The sequence below is a fragment of the Pinus tabuliformis genome, chromosome 1_1 (assembly GCF_031772625.1).
Source record: "Pinus tabuliformis cultivar Carrire ecotype Pingquan chromosome 1_1, CPIR1, whole genome shotgun sequence".
In the NCBI taxonomy this organism is placed as follows: Eukaryota; Viridiplantae; Streptophyta; class Pinopsida; order Pinales; family Pinaceae; genus Pinus; species Pinus tabuliformis.
The window spans coordinates 738,738,353-738,764,538 of record NC_142297.1 but is presented as its reverse complement, the minus strand read 5'-3'; the positions used below and the strand labels follow the sequence as shown (position 1 = coordinate 738,764,538).

Here is a 26,186-nt window from a genome sequence, read left to right as displayed (position 1 = left end):
AAGAACTATTGTTTTTTCTCTTGTTCTAAAGCAGATAATCCCAACAATAGGTGGTGGAGCGCCAATGATAGGATCAATTCACATCAATAAAATTATTCTGGTAAGTTTTTGGATATGGTTAAGCAATGGAGTGATTTTGGTTTGTTGTAAATCCTGGTAAAAATATTGTTTTAATGTCGAGTAAATTGGCAACCCACAGAGGAAGGGCACAACACAAGCTCAAGTAATTTGAATTTCTTTGATCTTCTCATCTTAACTGTTGCGGCATCTGCAATGATAAAAATTGGCCTTTTCCACTAAGTTTTTTATGCATATAGTGCCTGTTGAATTGCCATCATTTCAATGGGATGGATTTTTTCCTTTGTTGTCTATGAGGCTAATACATGTTCGAAGTAATGGGCATTATCTACCCAGTCCAATTGCATTGAATGAATATTTACCCAACTGCTTCGAATGGATATTGATATCGCCTTCCTGGTAAGGAAACCAATTTTTACATAAAACTTAAGTTTTTATTGAAACCCTAGCATTGGCTATATTGGCACATTGAATGCATTAGCAATGCCTTGTTGCCTTCTTGGTAAGGAAACCATTTTTATGTAAACATTGAATGCATTCACCTTCATTTTGATGTGACAAAATGTTGCCTTCCTAGTAAGGAAACCACTTTTTACATAAAACTTAAGTTTTGATTAAAACCCTAACACTGGCTATATTGGCACATTGAATGTGTTCGCCTTAGTTTTTATGTGATGATTTGTTGCCTTTGTCCACTTTTGAGGTTGACACACCTTTGGTGGTATTGGACATTATTTTCCCTCAGCGACAACTTTGAATGGATACATGTCAACCCACTTGCACTCGCCATCCTTTGCATGGAATTAGAATCTCCTCCTTCAATAGCTTGTTTATGAGAATCAAATATGATTTATGTACATCATATATACCTTGCATATTTAAATTATTGTAAGTTTATTGATTATTAATGTTTACATTATTGTAATTTTATCGATTATTTATTGATTATTAATGTCATGTACACAAGGGAGCTATATGAACTTATTGCTAATATGAATCCATAAGCACTACTCTTATTTTAAAGCTTCTATTTACAACTAGAATTTATTTATCTACCTATTTCAAATTGTTTTCCCAACTAATAATTATTGGCCATTGCATAATGAGGTTACATGCTATTTGTTTATGGGTTAATAACAAGCACCTTAGGATTTTATTTTAGACCTTGTTGATGAGAGATAAATGTGACTGATCTAGACTATTTTTTATTTTTTATTTTTTGAAATCTCTACTTTAAAATTATCTATTATATTCATATTTTCTTTTATCTTCAATAAGTTCAATATTTTTTAAAATCCAATAATTAAGTTGAAAACTAAATATGCAATGTATACTCATCATTTTTTCTTGAAGATTCATCCATCCTCCAAGCTCTCTAATAAATTTTTAAGGATATATGGGCATCGAAAATAGCTTGAAAAATTCTCGGTGTTGAAACTCAATTTAGGACTGAAGTCAATTACAATTAAGATTAGAAATGGAAACGAATAATCAATATTAGAAATGGCTGGGAATAATATTTTTCTTCAAACTCGTTTGTGACAATAAAATATCATTTCTCTATATTAATAATAATCTATTTTTAAGGTTACGGCCAAGCCAGACACCAAATTGGTGTATGAGACCCTCTTGTTTGTGGCACAAGGGACCCACCTCCACGCAACGATTTGACTGCTAAGTCTACAAAGGCATACATACTCTACCCCCCTCTGGTTTTGAACCTGTAACCTCTTAGGAGGAAACACATGCTCTTAACCATTAGGCCCACTCAAGCTGTATATATTTACAATATTGTAATTTTAATTTTATTGATGTAAAAAAATCATTAAAATTCGAAAAAACGCCAAAAATTCACTTTCTAAGTTATTTCATATTAATATTAACAGCGAGTATTGTTAAAATAATATTAACTTAAATATTTATATTAATTAATATTAATATTAATATTAATATTAATATTTACATCAACATTAAATTAATTATATAAACATATTTAAGAATAATAAGATAATGATTAATATTAATAATTTAATTTAATGTCATAATAATCAATATTAAAAAAAACAAAAACCAAAAAAACCAAAAAACCAAAAACCTATTTAATATATATATTAAATATCAAGTTGATAAATGTGATAGCTTTTGTTTTTATAATTTTAGTGTTTTATAACTTTAATTTATTTAGGTTTTATGATATTAGGTTTTTGTAATATTTAAGGTTTTTATAATTTTATTTCCATAATAATTAAATTGAAAAATAAACTCAATTTATCAGTAAAATTAATTATAATTAAAATTAAAAATGATATTTAATAATCTTTTTCTTCAACCTCGTTTATAAGAATTAAATATCATTTCTCTATATTACGTTTATAAGAATTAAGTATCATTTCTCTATATTACATTTGCTTTATATATTTACAGTATTGTAATTTTATTTATTATTGATGTAAAAAATCTTTAAAATTCTAGGAAATGGTCAATATTTCACATTTTACTATTTCATATTAATATTGATAGCTAATTATATAACATAATATTATATAATTAATATTATTGTTAAAATAATGTTAACTTAAATATTTATATTAGTTAAATTAATATTAATATAAATATTTCATTATCATTAATATTAATATTAATGTTATTATATTAATGTTAATTATATTAACATTAATATAATTAAATTAATGTTAATTATATTAATGTTATGGACAGGATCTGCCATCTCCTGAGAATAGGAACATCGAGGATGAAAATCACTTCCTCTTAGAGTGCCCCGGGTACAACCACATTAGATCTCAGTTTCATAATCTTTGTCTCAACACTGACCTCCCTAGCCTTTTACGATGTCAAAATTATAATGAGCTTGGGAGGCTTCTCTCCAAGCTTTTTGAGCATAAGAATCAAATTTTAAATCAAACTAAATAACTTGTTTCTTTAGGTGCGATAGACCAAAGTTTAGTCTCAGTGGATGTTAACCACCATCATCATCATCATAAACATATTTAATAATAATAATAAAATAATTATTAATATCAATAATTTAATTTAATAGCATAATATTCAATATTTAAAAAGAAAACAAAAAATATCTAATATAAATTAAATATCAAGTTCATAAATGTATAAATGTGATAACATGAGTTTTTATAATTTTAAGTTATTAAATATTGAAAATAATTTAATATTTAAATTATTAAATTTCAAATTGATAAATGTGATAGATTTGGTTTTTATAATTTTAATGTTTTATAACTTTAATTTATTTAGGTTTTATGATATTAGGTATTTATAATAGTTGGTTTTTATCAAAAATAGTATTAGGTTTTAATAATTGTTAAAAGCTTATAATATATAAATATAGTAAGTTTGGTAGGACTCTCTGATTTTCATGTTTACATGTCCATTATTCACCTCGCTACTGGGGAGGGTAGCACAAGATTCAAATCTGAGATCTCCAATTCGGTGAGACTTCGTTTCCACGGCCATGCCACTTGAGCTACCCCATGCGGACTTATAATAAATATTATTTTTTTTTCTCGGCAAAGACTAAATTCTATTAACTGAAAAGTAAAATAATATTACAAGGAGTTGAGGCCTCAGATAACAGTACTCGAGAGCACTCAACACAGCAAAACTGCCCCAGTATAGAAGGAACCTGGGAAGACCAGTTACAAAAAGCTAGAAAACATATATAGAACCCAAAGATAGACCAGTAGAACATAAGAAGAAACATGAAAGCAAGATAGCCAATTTCCTTGGCAAACCAGATGGTAATTATACAGCCATTGCCCCAGGTGGCATTAAACTTCCACGTCCTCACTAGGAGGCTTCTCCGCTATCGGACATGCGCTGCCAATCCACAAATCTTCGCTGCCAGCCTTCTCGCCCACTGGGTTCACCATGGGGTGATTAGTGACTCCAAAAATCCCTTCCCCGGCCACTGGGATATTGTCTTTAAGAGACAGAATGACTCTCGGAACTTCATCCTGGCCAAGCTTATCACCCATACGTTTCTCCTGGCTTTCCCCATCCGTTAATTGCTCACTGCTTTGAGAAGGCTCCGTAGCCATGCACGACAGAGGATAAAGCTGACTTTCTTCTTTCGAGAGGATGATAGTGATATGAGCAGTGATCAATGGCCTGTTAAGATTGCTTTGGAACTTGAAATGAGTGGTTTGGAACGCACTATTCAGAGTTGGCTTGCGAACAGGGCTAGGAGGTGGCACATTCACCTGAGAGGAGGGGAGATTGATAGGAGACTATTCAGGGTCCACAGAATAGCTAGCCTTCAAACGTTTGCTGCTACCACGTCGCCCCCTGGAACAATTCCTCCCACTCTGGCGAACCATATTGAGGAACGTAGGGGAAGGCACTGAACAACTATAGACAACGACAGGAGGGCAAAGACTGAACGAGAGACCAATACAAGCGCACAGAGTAGGCCTGAGAAGGAGAAGAGAATCGCTCAATTCGAAATTCTAAAGAATTAGAAAGCTTACCCCTTAATGTAGCGTTTATCCTGCCGTAAGGACCCTTAGCATAGTAATACCACCTCCAGGATAACAGAGAACAGGCACGGAGCTTGCCTCTGTTAGCAGAGACCTGCTCTCCACCAAAAACCGCAGCAAACCAAGGCCTGGAGCAAGAGGACTGAACGCTAATTGTGAAGGGAATAAACAGGATCGCCATGATTATAACTACCACTGCTTTACTTCGAACAGAGCAAACCATTAATGCCGAGATCCTACCATATCCGCCCTTATTAAGACTATCCTTCTTGTGCAAGGTGAGATCCTGGGAAGCCACGCTGCCCTGCAGCTGGCAGTACCAGCTCTTACTGTCTGTCATGAATAACATTAAATTCATTTGTGTCATGCGCATTCAGGGACTTATAATAAATATTATTATATTATAAATAAATTTATAATAAATATCACCATAGAATTTATATTTTTATAAATTATTTATTTTAGATTTTTAAATTAGTTTATAAATAATTTATAATAATTTTTTTATATGTTTATAATATTTATTATCATAAAAAATTATTCTTTCAAAAAATATAAATAAACATTATCATTAATAATAACATATTATTCAAATTAACATTAAGAAAAGTATTAATAACAAAATTATTAATACAATATTAATGATGTTAAAAAAAAATTTAATAATATTATTAATCATAATATTTTTTAAAATGATGAAAATTTAATATTATCAATCTAATAACATTAAAATGATTAATAACATTTAAATTATCTCATGAATATGAATATATTTCCTTTTTAAATGTGTTTATTTTGAATTTGTTTTAAAACAACTATTTATATACAAAACTCAATTTATTAATAACTTAACTCCTTTCATATTCACATATTAAATGTCATTTTTTGAATCTTATTTAATCATATTCAATATGATTCAAATTATTAATATTTACATTTAAAAAATTATTTTGATAATAAAATTAATAATAATAATTTTGTGTGATTATATTTTAATATTTAATTAATACACAATTAGCTACTAACATCATATTTTTGCCCTTTCATTTGAATAGCTTCCTAGCATAATATTTAATATTAAAAAAAACCAAAAACATTTAATATCTAAAATATTAAGTATGGCTTTCATCTGAATGCTTCATACCTACTAGCTTCATGGCATAACATTTAATATTAAAAAAACAAAAATATTTAATATCTAAAATATTAAGAACGGCGTTCATAACTGTGATTGCATGAGCTTTTATAATCCTAGGTTATCAATTATTTAAAATATATTTATTTATTAAATATCAGGTTCATCCGTTCCGTTTTTTAATTTTATTTTAAGTTTTATATTTTAGGATTTTATAAGATATTAGTTTTTTTTGTTTTTAATAAAGTATTTATAATATCATTTTGGTTTTTATAACTCTAGGTATTAATAATGATTACATAAAATTTTAGGTTTTAACAATGATTACAAAAATAAAGTTTATAATAAATTTTACTATAAATAAATTTATAGTAAATATTAATATAATTTTTGTACGTTTATAAATTGTTTATTTTATATTTTAAAATTAGTTTATAATAAGTTTTTTATTATAAATAAATATTATTTTTTGAGAAGATTTTTCGGCATAAATCACATTAGAATGTTTTTGTTGACGCTTTTCGAACCAAGAAGTGTGGTTCATCGTTAAGACAAGTTGAAGAATCAGACCCTGCCAGCATGATAAATAGATAGAGCAGAACCTCCAACGGCTAAATTTGACCAAGTAACAGTTATATTGACCTGGGCAATCAGAGTGGCTAACGGCTATATTTGACTGGAAAATAGCTAACTGGACTGGATCAAGGGATAAGGATAGGAAAAAAAAATTGGTTAAATAATAAGTGAGATCGTTATATGCCTATTTAAATTAGGTAATGTGAATATAGGAGTTAATTAGACTTATATAATGCTTATATGAATAAATACTAAGTTAGTTGTTTTAAAAATTAGTTTAATAACTATAAATCAAAATGAATCATTAATTAAATGTTACGTAATTTAAATGTAAGATAGATTTAATTTAAAAGGGTTAATACCCATATCTAATTAATAGTTAATTAAACTTTAGTTTAATACAGGTAACGAATTTAATTAATATGAATCAAAATTAAATTTATAAAAATTAATATAATTTTGATGTTATTTTAGAATTATATAATTAAATATCTAGTTCATTAATTGTAAGTTAGTTTTAATTTTATTTAATCTAAAATGGGTTAATGTTAAATAAACATATAACAACTAACCAATGTTAAACCTATTATTAGATCTCATTAATAAAACTATCAAAGTCAACCTAAACTATAAACCTAAAACTATATAGAGATTATAATAGGAATAATCCATTAAATTGATAACTTATTAAGATAGTTGAATAATGGACCTAGGATCTGCGGCACAATTTCCCACACTTAACTAACCAAAGAGGAGAAAGAAAGGAAGAAGATTGCTTTAAATTTGTTAGTTAATCTTAAGCAACCTTCATTAATATTAATAAAATGTTTTGATTATAAAAATCTAAAACATAAAAATTAAGGACAATAAAAAAGGAAACCCTGATGATTAGAGAAGGGGAAAGATAGGAAGGCTCCATAGAGAAGAATTCCATAAGGAGTGGTGAGGAGGGGGGGAGAGGGGGAATGGCTAGGAAGAGAGGGCAGGGATCCAGCAACTGCTAATTTTCCAACCGTCATCTCTATTGAGATTGCTTGGCCTTTTTTCAATATCAATTGCTTCCCTAAACTTTGGTGGTGAAACTGAGAAACCTTAGTGATAACACTTGCCTCCTCAATACAAACGTGATGCTTCATCTTCTTGGCATGTTCTGCTAAGGCGGAGGATCAGGTCCTTCCATGTTTTAGGTCGGCTGAGTGCTCATTAATCCTTTGATTGATAAAACAATCAATCTCACCAATATAGGAGGTCCCACAAGAACAGGGAATAACATAGACACCTTTCATGTCCTTAGTATCAATAGGGCCCTTTACTGACCCGAGGGAGCTACGGATTGTGTTAAGGGGTCTAAAGGTAGAGGGAACATTATGTTTTCTAAGAATCATGGCAATCTTATCAGTGGTCCCTTGGATGTAAGGGAGATGAACCCTCGAGACTCGATTTTTTTAGGGTTTTTCTTTACCAATGAATTCCTACTGGCTTCAAGGAATGCCTTTTGACCTAGGTGTCTACTGTAACCGTTATTAACAAAGACATTAAGGAGGTGGGCCTTCTCTTTATCAAGGCTCTTTTCATCAGAGGTTCTCAAAGCACAAGTGGCAAGATTATTAAGAACGCCCAAATTTTGAGCCAGGAAATGATGGGAACTGGCATGAAGATATTGCTTAGTGTGTGTTTTCTTCCGAAATACCTGGTGGGAAAAGGAACCATCATTATTCTTTGAAATAAAACATTGAGGAAAGGAAGGCATCCATCGACTTCTTGTTCCATAGTGAACTTAATGGCGAGGGATTGATTGTTGAGATGCTTGAAGAATAGATCTAATTCTTCTTGCCCATGAGACCATATGACATCAATGTCATCCAAAAATCTTTTCCAGAGCTTTGGTAAGAGACTGGCTAAGGCCAAAGCCTTGGATTCAAAATCTTCCATAAAAAGTTTAGAAACCATAGGAGACAGGGGGAGCCCACGGAAACACCACACGTTTGCTCATAAAACTTGCCTTTGAAGCTGAAAAAAGTGGAAGTGAGACAAATATCAACTAACCGAGTGGTATCAGAGTCCGTGAGCTGGTTAATAACTGTAATGGCCTCATTTATAGGAATGCATGTGTAAAGGGAGACAACATCAAAGCTCACAAGAATGTCTCCCGGGTCAAGCTTTATGCCCTTAAGCTCTTCCACAAAGGACGCAGAGTCTTTGACAAAAGACCCTGTGAGGCCAACTAAGGGCCTAAGCTTTAAGGCAAGGTATTTAGCAAGAAGGTAAGTAGGACCACCAATGGTATTGACAATGGGCCTAAGGGGGGCCCCCTCCTTGTGAATCTTTGGAAGCCCATAGATCCTTGGAGTAATGGGGCTACTCTCAATGAGTTTATGGCAAAGAGAACCCACAGAGTTGCTGGACTTGATAGCATTAGTCACAGTTCTAGAGATCTTTTTCAGGGGGTTCTTGGATAACTTTTTGTAGCTTCCACTATTACAAAGATGATCCAACATCTTCTGGCAATAGTCCACTTTGTCAAGGATTACGACAGCCCCTCGTTTATCAGCTTTTAGAACCACAATATCTTTATTCTGGTTTAAGAATAAACAAAAATTATTATTAATAACAATAATAACATTCAAATTAAGATTAAAAATAACATTATTAATAATATTATTGATAATAAAATTATTAATAACATCATTAATGATGTTTAAAAAAAACATATAATGATGATCTTGCATTCTGAGGACAGTATGCGCGGGATGGATCCCTGCTCCCTGTCGCGCCCATGACTCTCTGAGCACGCCCGAGCCTGGTAGCTCTGCTGCTGGGCCGTAGCTCTCTGCTTCTGATCCCCTTCGTCCAGGGCCTCCTGCCCTCTCTACACCCGGGCCTCCTGGCCTCTTCTTGCCTGATCGGGCCTCCTGCCCTCTCCGCTCTCGGGCCTCCTGCCCTTTCCGAGGCAGCCCTGAGGCTGGCTGCTGCCTCCCGCTGCCTTCCCTCCTTTTCAAGGCCCCCTGCCTTCTACTTCTTCGGGCCTCCTAGCAAGCTGCCTGCGAGCCCCTGCGTGGACCAATGGAACCGCCTTCTCATGAGCAAGCAGAAATGGAGAAAGCCTTTGCATCTCTCATTCCAGAGAGCAACAAGGAAAGGATCCGCCCTTCAGCCTCAAAGTTTGTCAAAAAGTTGGATGAAATCCCGGAAGTCTCTCTTCCCCCAGCACTTCCAAGAAGAGCTGTTGTGGCTCTTGCAGAACGTGGCCTGGTTGGACAGTTCACGGGGTTATGGCCTTCCCCCCGCACGGTCCAACGATGGGTGGAAAGAAACTGGAATGCGATGGTCCAAGGGAAAATCGCAATAAGGTTTTGCGGAAGGGGGTTCTTCACCTTCCTCTTTGAATCAGTGGAGGATCGTAACCTCATCTTCAGAAACGGACCCTATTTCATGGACACCAGAGGACTTTATCTCAATCGCTGGACTCCTGATTTCGACCCAGAAATGGACGTCCCCAATGCGGTCCCTGTCTGGGTTCGCCTGCCACACCTACCGCTACACTGTTGGGGAGACGAATCTGTACGTGCTATCGGGAACGCAGTAGGGAGATATGTAGACAGATCGGAGCCAAAGGAGAATATGCATGCTTGTGCAAGGATATGCGTAGAAGTAGATCTGGGCAAAGGCTTACCAGAGGCAATCAAACTCAAAGTAGACCAGTGGACGCACATTCAGCAAGTGGACTACGAGCAGCGCCCCTTCAAGTGTAAGGTATGTCATGAATACGGTCATTTTGCTAACAGATGCAGTAAATCTAGAACAGAAGATATTAGCAATAATGAAACCCCTGAGGAAGCATGGGAAATAGTCAGGAAAAAAAAAAGATAAACCCTCCCCCGGAATCATCTGAGCCCTCATCTGAAACCCCATTCCCTTCCATGCACCCATCTAGTTCTGGGCCTCCCATCCCCTCCTCCTCTAATCCCTTTGAATCCCTGGCTTCAGAGGAACCTCCATCCCCTCCTCCGTCCCCCAAGGGCCCCAGAACCTCCCCCTCTTCTCCCCGCCCGGCCTCCCCCCCTCCAACAGTGGAGCGAATTCTAACTAGAAATAAAACAAAGGAAAACATCTCAGCCACGGATCCTCCGAGAAAAGTAGGAAGGAAATCAAACAAAGAAATAAGAGATGAGAATGCGGCAAAAGAAATGGCCACAGGGACCCAGCAACCAATGGACACTTATCTTGATAAGACCAAAGGAAGCGGGGAGAAATTGAAGGAGAAAAGTGGGATCCACAACAAATCAGGTAAATGATGATTTTGGTCTCTTGGAACTGTAGGGGGATGGGCTCCTCCCTAAAAGAAAACGCAGTCCGAGACCTTATTAAAGCAGAACACCCAGACTTCCTCCTACTCCAGGAGACCAAAATCAGTGAACAAGAATTCCAAAACAGCCTGATAAGAAATAGAAAATATGAAGGAATAGCCACGAGTGCAATAGGAGCATCAGGAGGCATAGGGGCAATATGGAACAAAAGTAATTGGAGACTCATAGACAACAGGCAAAGCAGATGGTGGATCAGAATGGATATGCAAAGCACAGACAAGAAGGAGGAATACACAATATACAACGTATATGCTCCCCCACACTTCAGGGACAAAGCTTCTTGTTGGGACTCCCTAATTGAAGATCTTGAGACAACACAGGGGAGGAATATTTTCCTAGGCGGGGATCTCAACCTAATAAGGAATGCAGAGGAGAAACTAGGAGGGAAATTTATTATGGATCCCTATAGAGAAAAATTGGAGGACATTATACAAACACATAACCTCATAGACATACCTCCCCAAAATGGTCGCTACACTTGGTCAAACAAAAGAACAGGTAGGAATAACATCAAAGAGAGACTTGATAGAATTTTAGTACAGGAGAGAACAGTCACCAGCTTCCAGAGGATCCGCAGCACAATAATACAGGGCTTCAACTCAGATCATAAACCAGTGGCGTTGTACTTAGACAAAGGAGAAGACATGGGTCCGCTGCCTTTCAAATATAATAGAGCATGGGATTCCAGCGAAGACTTCAAAACCATGATAAAAGAAGCATGGACAACAGAGATAACAGGCTCCCCCCACTTCGTTTGGGAAACAAAGATCAAACTGCTGCGGATTGCCATAAAGAAGTGGGCGAGGAACCACGTGATCGAGGAAAAGAAGGAAAAAAAGGAATTGCAAAGGAACTTAGAGCAGTGGAATCAGGAAAAGGAAGCTGTACAAGAAACGGAGGAAGACCAGAGGAAAGAAAGCGAGCTGTACAAAGCACTTTACAATCAGCATCGTAAAGAAGAGGAAGAAATTAGACAGAAGTCGAGATGTTTATGGCTCAATTCTGGGGATAAAAACACCAAGTTTTTCCACAACAGTCTCAAAGTAAGGAGAGCTGGGAATAACATAGAAAGGGTAATGTTCGAAGGCAAAGAACTTACGGACCAAGAGGAAATCAAGGAGGCTGCTTCTAAACACTTCCAATCTCTTCTCACAGCTGATCCTCTCTACCAAGACAATCCAGAATTCGCAAACATTATAGAGAGAAAGGTCTCAGAAGCACAAAATCGTGAGCTGGACAAAGAAATATCTATAGAGGAGATCGAATGGTCAGTCAATAGTATGCCTCTAGACAAAGCCCCCGGGCCTGATGGCTTCACGGTGAGCTTCTACAAAACTCACTGGGATATCATCAAGAAAGATTACATAAGAATGGTGAAAAACTTCCACTCAAAATGTAAAATGGGCAGCAGTATCAAGTCTTCGCATTTAGCGCTAATTCCAAAAGAACCCAATCCCAAATCCTTTGACAGGTTCAGACCGATTTCATTATGCAATGTCTCTTACAAAATTATCACTAAGATTCTGGCAAATAGGCTCAAAAAAATCCTTCCCTCTCTTATCTCCGATAACCAAGGAGGATTTCTCCCCAAGAGACATATAACAGACAATGTAATCCTGGTTCAGGAGGCGATACACAGTAGCGTGGCTAGAAAGGAGAAGGGTATGATAATCAAGTTGGACATGGCGAATGCCTTTGACAGGGTAAATCACACATTTCTGCGGAATGTCCTTGAGAAGTTCGGTGTCTCAGAGCTCTTCATCAGCAGGATTATGGAAAGCATCTCACAAAATTGGACAGCCCCCTTAATCAATGGTAGGCCTTGCAGCGCTTTCAAGAGCTCAAGAGGCCTGAGGCAAGGATGCCCTCTTTCTCCCTTCCTCTACATCATCATGGCAGAAACTTTGAGTTTGCACCTGGAAAACAAGCGAAAGCTGAAGGAAATAACAGGAGTGGACATCATCCGAGGAGCAAAAGGGATCAACCACTCCTTATTTGCAGATGACACTCTATTAATCGGAGGTGCATCAAGCCTCATGGCCAGGAGATTCAAGACCATCCTGGACCTTTTCCTTCAAGCCTCGGGGGGCAAATTAAACAATAATAAGTGCATGATTTACACCTGGAATGTACCAAGATACATAACCCAAAGAATCTCACTAATAATGGAAATCCCAGCCCAATCTAATTGGTCTCATTTCATGTACTTAGGACTGCCTCTGGCCAAAGAGACACTCAAAAATGAAGTTTGGATCAAGCTTATTGAGAAGCTAAGAGGGAAACTGCAGAGCTGGGGGATGTATTGGCTTAACTTGGCGGGCAGATCAATTCTCATTAAAGCCATTCTTTCAGCCCTCCCTATCTATCAATTTGCCATCACCCTCGCCCCTTCAAGCATACATAAACATATGGAACTGATTCTTAGAAGCTTCCTATGGAAGGGGGGAAAGCAAAACAACAAAAAATTCAGCTTGGTGAAATGGGAAAAGGTCATCCTTCCGATAGAAAATGGAGGGCTAGGAATCAGAATTCCTAGGCTGGCAAATATGGCAATGGGCTTCAAGTTAATATGGAGAATCTTAAAAGAGAAAGGGACCTGGTGGACAGAGGTCATCAAAAGGAAATATCTGAATGGGATCAACAGCAACATCCTCTCCGAAGCAATCACTGACAGACAAGGTACCCCTGTTTGGAAATTAATCAAAAAAACTCTTCCCCTCCTCAAGTCTCACATCTCCACAGTCCCAGGTAATGGTAAGCATATCAATGTGTGGAAGGATAGAATTATGGGTACCGAAGCTAGGGAAAATTCCATCAATTTCAGACCTCTGCAGCAGTGGATGTCAGAAGTCAACCTTAAAACTCTTTTCGATATCTCACTCTGGGATCAAAACAGTTGGAAAGGATGGAGAACTTTGCACCTACCTACAGGTTTGGAGAATCTATGGAAAGACCTCAAGCTCTCTCTCACAGGTTCAGCTCCTACAAACAGAGTGATAGAGGATAACTATGTTTAGGATCCAACCGGAGGCAATTACACAGTGAAAGAACGTTACAAGGCACTCCAAAATTCAACGGCAATCAACAATTGGCAACTCCACAAAGCAGCATGGAAAATTGAAAGCCTTCCTAAGATAAAATTTTTCAATTGGACCTTGCTTCATGGAAAAATCTTGACAGCAGAAAACCTTAGGAAGAAAGGAATTCAGGGTCCATCACTTTGTTTCATGTGTAGGGAGGCGGAAGAAACCATCAACCACCTATTCATTGATTGCCCAGTAGCAAGATCCAGCTGGAAACTCATAATCAGTCCTCTAAATATTGGAGATCTTCCCAATCAGACTTCCCTCCTCCAGAAAGGTTGGGGGAAACTCTTCCCTTACGCCACCAAGAACATGAATCTAGCTAAGAGGATATGGACCAGCATCCCTTCAAATCTCTGCTGGCAGTTATGGTTAGCCAGGAACGAATTTATATTCAAAAACAAGAAACCTAGTATAGCTAGCATCCTGGCTAAAACAACTGCTATTATCGCTGAAACAATTGAAGCTAATGGGATTTCTCATGCAGACCCGGAATACAAAGAGGATAGGGTAAAGGAATGGATCGGGAGATTCAATTGCAAAACAAGAACAAAAAACATATCAAGAATAGGAGCAGGGCAGAATGATTGGAAACTCAGAGGGACAAAGGAGGAAATCCACAGTTGGGTCCAAAACCAAAAGCGGTTCACACTTTTCTTTGACGGGGCTTCGAAAAATAACCCAGGCAGAGCTGGAGCCGGGGGAATAATAAGAGATCCTCAAGGGAAAATAATTGTTACTTACGAGTGGGGTTTGGGCACCATGACGAATAATAAGGCTGAGGCTTATAACCTTCTGTTGGGGATCTCCATCGCCCTGAAGTTAGGCATTCAAAATCTCTTAGTCATTGGAGACTCAGCGATCATCATTGCAGCAATGAACTCCGGAAAAGAATTCAGTCAAATCGCCTTAAACAGAATCAAAGGCCGAATTATGGATCAGATCAAGGGCATCAGCAAAGTGAATTACAAGCACGTTTTAAGAAACAACAATGCGGAAGCTGACGAGCAGGCAAACAAAGCCACGGGAAGACTCACGGGCCAGGTTAAGGAAAACAATGAAATATATGACAGGGATATTCCATAATAAAGACGTCCTCCCTTCGCAACGGACAATTGGTCACCTCAGGTATCCATGTCAAAGCTGCTGGATTGAGATTATCTTATCTTCATCATACCATATCCTCCTCGACTGTCAAAACAGGCGTTATGGGACAGTGCATCGGTCTACGGATTCAAGGAATGCAGGCACGACGGGGATCCTCACAAAAATCAACCCAGACAATATCTCAGGGCGTGATCACGCCCATGCTGAAAACAGACTTCAAGGACAGGGGAAAAGCAACCCCAAAGATCTCTCGGACTTCAAAAATAGATTTACCACTGCTCGATTCAAGCATGAGCGAGCCCTCTTCATTCCTATAAAAGACAACGATTCCCTCAGGACTTTCACAACTCATGGTGATCAGAATCAGAGGCGAAGGGTTCTCTACAGGCGGGAGCTCCAGTTAGAAGGATCATCTCAGGATCATAAGGGCAATTACTTGCTCAAAGACAACACCGAGCCACTCTCGGTTTGCAGTCAAGACTTTCAGTTTCTCAGAGTCTACAGTGCCCTTCCAAATCACAGGCATCGACTAAAGGCGCTCAACTCGATTCGGAACTCAGCTGCTCATCCACCATCCTGGGTAATCGTTTTTTTCCACTATAGTGCTTTTATCATTGCTAACAGTCTGGTTTTTGTATCTAGCTTCGTTCTGAGGCCCTTGGCAACTAATCCAGCGAGCAAGCAGATCAGTGGTATCGTTCTCACGCCCACTGCCACTTCAGAAATTCCTCGGGGTACTGCTGATTTAGAATCCCAATTCAGAATGGCGGATCAGCAAAATCAACCTGCTAATCAGGCTCAGCCCAGGAATTCTATGGGAAACATCTTCAACAATAAGGATTGTAACATGTGTAAAGCTCATGTAATCATGATAAATGCACTGAACAAACAGGTGAAGGAGCTGACCGAGGATTATCATGCTAATAGAAATTCCAAGCGCAAAAAATTGGAGAAAAGGAAGAAAGAGATCGAAGATTTAAAGGACCGCTGCATTCACATGGAAGCTGCCATAGACCACCTTCGCTCCCTCACCGAAAGCCAGCAGGCTGAAGCCTCAACTAGATCAAGTAGGAGAGGGCCTCTCCCGGATGACTCTATTACTCAGCACTCCCCTTGATACTTATGCATTGTAAATTTCGTTGGCTAGGAGGCTCTTTTGTCAGGCAATATAGCCGTTTATTTCTAGTTCTGTGTTTAATCAATAGAAGCTACGAGGATTATGGGTCTGCGAACCCAATTTTGAACCCCAGCTCCCAAAATTTCCCTCTTTTGTACCAGAATACGGGACTGTTGGTTTTTTAATATACGAGTAGACGACTTTGTTAAAAAAAAAAAAAACATATTAATAAAATTATTAATCATAATAATTTTTCATAATTATTAACATCTAATGTTACTAAGATAATAATATTCATATTATTAATAACATTAATATTAATAATATGTTATTAATATTAATATTTATTTATTTATTTTTAATGTGTTTATTATGCTTTTGTTTAGAAAGAATAATTGATATACAAAAGTCAATCTATTAATAACATAGTCTATTTCATAAACATGTTAAATGTTGTTTGTAATACATGTATGTTAATTTTATTCACTCATAGTATTTACATTTACAAATTTACATGTATAATAAAGTTAATAATAATAATTTTAGATATAAGTCTTTTGGATTAATCACATCGTTAGGATTTGGTCGACGTTTCGAACCAACTAATGTGGTTCATTCTCAGGACAAGGTGAGAAATCAATAGATCTGAGGGAATAAATAGTAAGGATGCAGCATTGCGTAGAGTTAGCCGTTGAAAATTAGTTGTTAGGTAATTTGTTACATTGTTTAACGCATTCCCTTCCGGGACCTCTTCTAATCCCATCTCCTCCTCGTCTACTTCACCGCTTTCTGCTGCTAATCCATCAACCTTCCCTCCCTCTCCCCATCAGAACCCCTCTTCGTCATCCTCTGCTACCCCTCACCTGATCGTTTCCCCCCCATTGTAGCTCCTTATTCCAATTCGGATAATCCCCCCAGCGTTGCTTCTTGTCCCCATTTGAATGAGGCTTCATGCTCCTCCATCAATTCGAAATCAAATGTTAACCCTTCTTTAAGCTTTGACTTTTTAAATAATAACACTACTACTAATAATAATATTATTATGAATAATAATACCAATACTAATATATATAATAATAATCCTAATAATATTAATAAACATTATAACCATATTAAAAACAATTCTAATAATAAATTTCATACAAATTCAATTAAAAATAGAAATATAATTAAAAACAATACTAATAATAATCATATAAATTTAATGAAATATAAAAATGTGATTAGTTATAACTCGATTTCTTCCTCCTCCCTCAATAACCACACATCCTCTTATACCCTTAATAATAATAAAAATAATAATAATAATTGCTTGGTTTTAAGAACGCTGTGAATCTTTCCATATAAATTTCAATCCCTCCATCTTTAGTCTCCTTAATAAGGGTCTCAACTTCGCCCTTGCCCTTAATAAGATTCCTACCGACGACATTATCTGCAACATTGAGTACGGTATTAAGGACCTTCCAGATAATGTCAAGGAGACTATTAGGCAAGATTGTGCTGTTGTTCTTAGAAAGGCCAAGCCTCCTAAGAAAAACTTAAGCAAGGATGAGTTTTTTTGCCCTTAAATCCCTAAGGGACAACCCCGCCATTGTCATCCTTAGAGTGGACAAAGGTGGTGTTGTTGTCATTCTTGATAAGTCTGATTATGTCCACAAAATGGTAGACCATCTATCGTGGAGTGGAAGTTACATCAAACTGAAGAAGAATCCCACCAAGTCCATTACTAAAGAGGTGGCTTCCACTATTAAAACAGATTCATCCCTTAATCCTTTTTCCCGTAAGCTCCTCAAGAGCAACCCCCTCACTCCTAGAATCTATGGCCTACCAAAGATTCATAAACCAGGGGCTCCCTTAAGACCTATTGTTAACACAATAGGCGGACCTACCTACCTTCTTGCAAAATTCCTATCCCAAAATCTTAAACCTCTTGTTGGTCGCACAGATTCTTTTGTTAAAGACTCTGCCTCCTTTGTTCAAGAGTGGAAAGATGTCAGACTAGAACTTGGTGATTTACTAGTTAGTTTTGATGTCGTTTCCTTATTCACCAAAATTCCCATCCAAGAAGCCATTGACATCATAAATCGCATCTTCGACAAAGACACTGCCAAGTTAGTGGGTATTTGCCTCACTTCGACTTTCTTCAGTTTCCAGGGTGAATTTTATGAGTAGACATGCAGTGTTGCCATGGGATCCCCTCTATCACCCATTGTCGCCAACCTATTGATGGAAGATTTTGAAACCAAGGCCCTAGCCTCTGCTCAATTTCACCCTAAGAAATGGAAAAGTTTCGTTCATGATACCTGTGTCATCTAGTCTCATGGGCGTGAGAAAATGGATTTGTTTCTTAACCACCTCAATTCTTAATAAGACTCCATCAAATTCACAATGGAAATTGAGGAGAGTGGTTGTCTTCCCTTTCTCGACATTCTCCTCTCTAGGAGAGATGATGGTTCTATCTGTCACCAAGTCTTTAGGAAAAAGATTCATACTGATCAGTATCTTCATGCGAGCTCCCATCATTTCCCGGCTCAGAAATTCGGGGTTCTCAGCACTCTTGCCACCCATGCTCTAAGAATCTCTGATGACAGCCACCTCGAACAGGAGAAATCTCATCTTCTTGAAGTTTTTAAAAATAATGGGTATAGCAGACCTCTGAGCCTCAAGGCCTTTCTCAGAGCCAACAAAGCACCTAGGGTTAAACCTGCTTGTTCTAATCCTATCTCTAAGGTTCATCTCCCGTATATCCAAGGAACCACGGATAGGATTTCCCATATTCTTAAGAAGAGTAATGTCTCTTCTTCATTCAAACCTCTCAATACCATTAAAAGTTCCCTTAGATCCATTAAGGACCCTATCGACCCTAAAGACACGAAAGGGGTTTACCTTATTCCCTGCTCCTGTGGTATCCCCTACATTAGAGAGACAAGTAAGTCTATTAAGCAGAGAATCGGTGAACATGCAGCTGGCATTAGACATAATCGCTCTCGCACATCAGCCCTTGCCAAACATTCTGTGAAATCAAAACACCATGTCTACATTGAAGAATCCAAAGTCATTGCTAGGGTTGATCATTTCCACCACAGGAAACTTAGAGAAGCGATTGAAATAGAGACGCATCCCAGAAACCTCAATAGGGATGATGGCTGGAAACTAAGTAAAAGTGGGATTCCAGCTCTCTCCTCGTGAGTCTTCTTCCCTTTCCTCTCCTTTCTCTTTCCATTCTTGTTGGACCTCCCTTCTCGCTTTCATGTTTTCCCCCCTTTTGTATTAATTTTCCTTTATTTTTTTTGAGATCAGTTTTCCACCAGCCAATTTTAGTCTTTTTTCTTTTAGAGAAATTAATAATAAAATAATACTATTATATTTGATTATTATAGAAAGAAATAATATTATTAATGAATTAAAATATTAGAATGATATTATTAATCTCTAAATTAATAAAAATAATAAACACCATCAATATATTATCGATATGATTGAATATCTTTAGTTTTCCTCCAACAAATTATAGTCCTTCTATAATATTACTATATGAATTAATAATATTAAATTATAAGTTAGTCTCTAACCCAATCTTGGATGAGTCAAACCCTAACAAATTACCTTATTCAAACTAATTATTTTTAGATGACACTACTATTAAACATTTAACTTATGATTCTGAAATAAAATATTTAATTACTTATAACAGCTAGTTTCTAATATTATGAGTCAAAACCTAACAAACTATATTAGAAAAATCAATTATTATTATAATATTTGAAACTAATTATTTCTAGATAATTTTAAAATAAATATTAATAATCTAATTATAATATTGAAATGAAATATTTATTTATTACATAACAACTATTTTCTAACTAATTTAATATTATTAATTTGTAATATCGAAAATAAATATTTATTTATTACATATCAACTAATTTCTAACTAATTCATTAAACAATGTAACAAATTACCTAACGACTAAGTGTTGCATCCTTACTATTTATTCCCTCAGATTTATTGATTTCTCACCTTGTCCTGAGGATGAATCACATTAGTTGGTTCGAAACGTCGACCAAATTCTAACGATGTGATTAATTCGAAATACTTATATCTACATTATGGATCACAAAAGTCTTAGATCTAACATTATTACCCTGCAAGGAAGAGAAATGGCCAATAAGGTTCGTCTTAGATGTAACATTATTACCCTGCAAGGAAGGTAAATCGCCGATAAGGTTCGTCAATTTGAACGGGCACATTTGCTAGTTGATAAGAAAAGATCAAAACTTACATTCCTCAAAATATGTAGAGATGCATCCTTGATTCCAATGTTTCCCTGTATTTCCCATCCTCTTAATAACTCCAAGAATAGGCATATTTTTCTTAGATCTAGTCTGGCTTTGATTAGATCTGAGATTGGTTTACTAAGGAGAGACCTAGATCGTCTCTCCTGCGGTCTCCTTTCTCTCCATCTAGATTTGACCAATGAGATCTCAGGCTCGCTTTGGAAGGTGATTGATGGTGGTTCAACAACGAAGGCCCTCAGGTTGGAAGAGATCTCCAAGAAGAAGCAGTCAGCTAAATTCGACAAACTTCAAAATGCAGGAATACGCGTCTCTGGTGTTAAACCAGTCGCTGATCCATCAGGGAATTGTCATCAAGTGCGGTCAATGTAAATCATATTTCAGTTTTAGATTCCTGGGTTTACTCATCAGCTTCAATTTCAAACCCGTCTTCATCCTCTGCGTTATTCCTATCTTCTGCGCCGCCACACTGCGTTTCTTCCCTATCCTCCTCTACAGGTTTATCCATTAACGGCTCTCATAAGGGGTATCTCTCCCTTTCTTCAATAGATACTGATGATCTGCCTGCCAATGGGATTTCTGACAGCTACATCGAAAATTTCAGCTCTAGTTCTTCCCTCTGTCGACCGTCAGCCTCCCCTCCAGCTCGGTTTCCTTCCTCTCAGTTGTCTTCTACCTCGCTTAACACATTCCCTTCCGGGCCCTCTTCCAAGCTCGTCTCCTCCCCGTCCCCTTCACTGCTTTCCATTGTTAATCCATCGGCCTTCCCTCCCTCTCCCCATCGGAACCCCTCTTCGTCATCCTTCGTTACCCCTCACCCAATCGTTTCCCCCACCATCGTAGCTCCGTATCCCAATTCGGATAATCCCCCCAACATTGTTCCTCGTGCCCATTCGAATGAGGCTCATGCTCCTCTGTCGATTCGAAATCAGATGTGAACCCTTTTTTAAGCTTTGACTTTTTAAATAATAACACTACTAATAATTATATTATTACTATGAATAATAATACCAATACTAATATATATAATAATATGAATAAACATTATAACCATATTAAAAACAATTCTAATAATAAATTTCATACAAATTCAATTAAAAATAGAAATACAATTAAAAACAACACTAATAATAATCACATATATTTAATTAAATATAAAAATGTGATTAGGAATAACTCGATTTCTTCCTCCTCCCTCCATAACCACACATTCTCTTATACTTTTAATAATAATAATAATGATAATAAATTCTTGCTTGGTTTTAAGAACGTTGTGAATCTTTCCAGTATAAATTTCGATCCCTTCGTCTTTAGTCTCCTTAATAAGGGTCTCAACTTTACCCTTGCCCTTAATAAGATTCCTACTAACGACATTATTTGCAACATTGAGTACAGTATTAAGGAACTTCTAGATAACGTCAAGGAGACTATTAGGCAAGATTGCGCCTTTTTTCTTAGAAAGGCCAAGCCTCCTAAGAAAAAATTAAGCAGGGCTGAGTTTTTTGCCCTTAAATTCCTAAGGGACAACCCTGACATTGTCATCCTTAGAGTGGACAAAGGTGGTGATGTTGTCATTTTTGATAAGTCTGACTATGTCCACAAAATGGTAGACCATCTATCCAGTAGTGGAAGTTATGTCAAACTGAAGAAGAATCCCACCAAGTCCATTACTAAAGAGGTGGCTTCCACTATTAAAGCATATCCATCCCTTAATCCTCTTTCCCGTAAGCTCATCGAGAGCAACCCCCTCACCCCTAGAATCTATGACCTACCAAGGATTCATAAACCAAGGGCTCCCTTAAGACCTATTATTAACACAATAGAAGGACCTACCTACTTTCTTTCCAAATTCCTATCCCAAAAGCTTAAACCCCTCGTTGGTTGCACGGATTCTTTTGTTAAAGAATCTGCCTCCTTTGTTAAAGAGTGAAAAGATGTCAGACTGGAACCCAGTGATTTACTGGTTAGTTTTGATGTTGTTCCTTATTCACCAAAATTCCCATCCAAGAAGCCATTGACATCATAAATTGCATCTCCGACAAAGACACTGCTAGGTTAGTGGTTCATTGCCTCACTTCGATTTTCTTCAGTTTCGAGGGTGAATTTTATGAGCAAACGTGTGGTGTTTCCATGGGATCCACTCTATCATCCATTGTTGCCAACCTATTTATGGAATATTTTGAGACCAAGGCCCTAGCCTCTGCTCAATTTCGCCCTAAGAAGTGGAAAAGGTTCGTTCATCATACCTGTGTCATTTGGTCTCATGGGCGTGAGAAACTGGATCAGTTTCTTAACCACCTCAATTCTCAATCAGACTCCATTAAGTTCACAATGGAAGTTGAGGAGAATAGTTTCCTTCCCTTTCTCGACATTCTCCTCTCTAGGAGAGATGATGGTTCTATCGATCACCGAGTCTTTAGGAAAAATACTCATACTGATCAGTATCTTCATGCCAGCTCCCATCATTTCCTGGCTCAGAAATTCGGGGTTCTCAACACTCTTGCCACCCGTGCTTTAAGAATCTCTAATGACAACCACCTCGAACAGGGCAAATCTCATCTTCTTAAAGTTTTTAAAAATAATGGGTACAACAAACCTTGGAGCCTCAAGGCCTTTCTCAGAGCCAATAAAGCACTGAGGGTTAAACCTGCTTGTTATGATCCTATCTGTAAGGTTCATCTCCCATATATCTAAGGAACCACGGATAGGATTACCCATATTCTTAAGGAGAATAATGTCTCTTCTTCATTCAAACCTCTCAATACCATTAAAAGTTCCCTTAGATTCGTTAAGGACCCTATTGACCCCAAAGACACAAAAGGAGTTTACTTTATTCCTTGCTCCTATGATATCCCCTACATTGGAGAGACAGGTAGGTCTATTAAGCATAGAATCAATGAACATGCGACTGACATTAGACATAATTGCTCTCGCACATCAGCCCTTGCCGAACATTCTGTGAAATCGAAACACTATGTCTGCATTGAAGAATCCAAAGTCATTGCTAGGGTTGATCATTTCCACCACAGGAAACTCAGAGAAGCGATTGAAATAGAGAGGCATCCCAAAAACCTCAATAGGGATGATGGCTGGAAATTGAGTAAAAGTTGGATTCCAGCTCTCTCCTCGTGACTCTTCTTCCCTTTCCTCTCCTTTCCCTTTCCGTTCTTATTGGACCTCCCTTCTCACCTTCATGTCTTTCCCCCTTCTATATTAATTTTCCTTTCTTTCTTTTTTTTAATTTTTTTAGATTAGTTTTCTGCCAGCCAATTTTAGTCTTTTTTCTTTTATAGAAATTAATAATAAATAATACTATTATATTTTATTATTATAGAAAGCAATAATATTATTAAAGAATTAAAATATTAGAACGATATTATTAATCTCTAAATTAATAAAAATAATAAACACCATCAATATATTATTGATTTGATTTAATATCTTTAGTTTTCCTCCAACAAATTATAGTCCTATAATATTACTATATGAATTAATAATATTAAATTATAAGTTAGTCTCTAACCCAATCTTGGATAAGTCAAACCCTAACAGATTACCTTATTCAAACTAATTATTTTTAGATGACACTACTATTAAACATTTAACTTATGATTCCAAAATAAAATATTTAATTACTTATAACAGCGAGTTTCTAATATTATGAGTCAAAACCTAACAAACTATATTATAAAAATCAATTATTATTATAATATTTTAAACTAATTATTTCTAGATAATTTTAAAATAAATATTAATACTCTAATTATAATATTGAAATGAAATATTTATTTATCACATAACAACTATTTTCTAACTAAATTTAATATTATTAATTTATATTATCGAAAATAAATATTTATTTATTACATATCAACTAATTTCTAACTAATTCATTAAACAATGTAACAAATTACAAAATGGCTAACTCTGGACAGCGCTGCATCCATACTATTTATTCCCTCAGATCTATTGATTTCTCACCTTGTCCAAAGGATGAACCACATTAGTTGGTTTGAAACGTCGACCAAATCCTAACGATATGATTAATTTGAAAGATTTATATCTACATTATGGATCACAAAAGTCTTAGATCTAACAATAATAATTTTATGGTGTTTAATTTGTGTTCTTAAGTTTTTATATTTAATTAATACAAAGTTGAATACAAGTATCATATTTATGCCCTTTCAATAAATTAAATTTGAATGCCTCATATGTGATCGCTTCATACCAATGTGGTTGATATACCACATATATAACATATATTTATACTAATTATTCAACATTACAATGTGACATTACAAAATTAGGGTTATAATATTCGGGTTTCTAATATTGAGGTTTATAATATTGTGCTTAATGTTTGATTTATAATATTACGTTTAATATCAAGAAATTGGTTATTAATAATGGGGTTTATAATATTGGGTTAAATTTAGGGTTTACTATTACAGTTTATAATATTGTCCTTAATATTGGGTTTATAATATTAAGGTTTAATATTGAGTTTTATAATCTTAGGGTTTATAATATTATTGTAGGGTTCATAAAATTAATCATAGGGATTATAATATTAATATTAGTTTTGTAATGTTGGGTTCTATAATTTTGGGGTTTATAATATTTGATTTAATATTAGGGTTTAATGTTGTGACCTTATAATGTTATGTAAATATATCCAACGTCATAGCATGAGAAGCATCGCCGAAATATGACAAGCAATGTGACAATCAGTGCCGCAATGATACCTTACATTGCAATTTATTTAACGCCTCATTATGACAATGACTAAATTAGGGTTAATATTTTGTTTTATTATATTGGGTTTATGGTTTATAATATTAAGGTTTATAATCATAGGGCTTATAATATTAATAATAGGGATTTTAATCCCTTGGGTTAATACTATTAATCCTAGGGTTTATAGTCTCTTGGGTTTATAATGTAAATCACAAGGTTTAATATTATTCTTTGGGTTTATAATATTGGTCCTTTGAGTTTATTAATCCCTCATGTTTATATTAATAGCTAATATTTATAATAATATATTAGGGTTTATATTATTAAGGTTTAATACTAATACTAGAGTTTATAATATGAATCCTAGTATTTAGTATTAATATCATGAGTTTATAGTATTAATACACCCCTTGGTTTACGAATCTATTGGACTTTTAATATTAATCCCTTTGGTTTATAACGCTAATTGCTTGATACATTACATTGCAATTTATCAATGTCGCAATGTGACATTGAATACATTAGGATTTAATATTATGGTTTATAATATTGGGTTTAGCGTTTATTCTGGTTTATTATATTGGGTTTAGTGTTTATAATCTTAGCACAACCACATTTACCAATGACAAACCGTGATAAACCATGGTTAACCATGTTTATTTTAGGGTTTATAATATTTATCTTGGGGTTTAGATACCTTGGATTTATAATATTTATTCCTTGGGTTTAATACTATTCCCTTGGGTTTATAATTCCTTGGGTTTTAATATATTAATATTCTTGAGGTTCATATAATACCTCACAGCCAGGAGCAAACTCAACTTTCTCTTTCCTCAGAACTTCAAAAACGAAAAATCCTATCTTCGGCAGGAATGGACATTCTCAGGTGGGGATACGAGGAAAAGGGCACTTTCACCACCAGAGAAGCATACAAAATCATTATCAAAGACAGGATAATCAGAGATAATTTATGGGATAAGATATGGAATTCATCTATATGGCCGAAGGTTTCTACTTTTCTGTGGCTTCTGTCTCACAACAGGATCCTCACATGGGACAACCTCAGGAAAAGGAACTTCTCTGGGCCCTCCATATGTCCTAACTGCAAACAGGAAGAGGAATCAACATTACATCTAATGCAAACCTGCCAGCTAGGAAGGAAACTATGGGAAAA

At 35.9% G+C, this 26,186-nt stretch overlaps 1 long non-coding RNA gene across 1 annotated transcript in view; it reads left to right on the top strand.

Moving 5' to 3' along the window:
* The window catches only part of LOC149216072 (uncharacterized), a 154,586-nt gene that overhangs the window by 19,291 nt on the left and 109,109 nt on the right, over positions 1–26,186 (top strand). Inside the window, exon 2 of the long non-coding RNA XR_016250529.1 lies at positions 35–100. This is a non-coding gene — a long non-coding RNA (uncharacterized LOC149216072). The remainder of the gene's footprint in view (positions 1–34; positions 101–26,186) is intronic.